Source organism: Lipotes vexillifer, unplaced genomic scaffold (genome assembly GCF_000442215.2).
Source record: "Lipotes vexillifer unplaced genomic scaffold, Lipotes_vexillifer_v1.1 scaffold31, whole genome shotgun sequence".
Lineage (NCBI taxonomy): Eukaryota > Metazoa > Chordata > Mammalia > Artiodactyla > Lipotidae > Lipotes > Lipotes vexillifer.
The window spans coordinates 2,038,730-2,039,179 of NW_006792454.1; positions in this window are offsets into that span (position 1 = coordinate 2,038,730).

Sequence of the window (450 nt, forward strand, 5' to 3'; positions counted from 1 at the left end):
GCACTGGGAGAAAGAAATTCTTCTCCAGTACTCACAAAACCACTAAACCCACAGCCGCAGGGTGGCCCCAGGACTTACCTTTTCTGTTGAGTGTGTGTGTTTGAGGCCCTTGTGGTTTTTCAGTCGAGGAGCCCACAGTCCAGTCATCCCGGGCACACGTTACGTCTTCACCTCATTGCTGAGAGGCCTTTCTCAGAGAGTGGGGGGCTGAAATTCTAGATCTGCACTTGCATTTCTACTGTCGTTGTTTAGAGAGCTTGGGAGGACTACACGTAGTAGGAATTGCAAGAAGGGTTTAAACATATACACGTGCCCAGTGCAATTGGAAGTACCGAACTGAAATAGTAACCATCCCAGATGCTAAGAAATTAAACCCACGCTACAAAATTCCCAGATGGAAGGACCAAGATCCACTTCCAAGATATACTGACCCCAACGCTAACGTAGGAA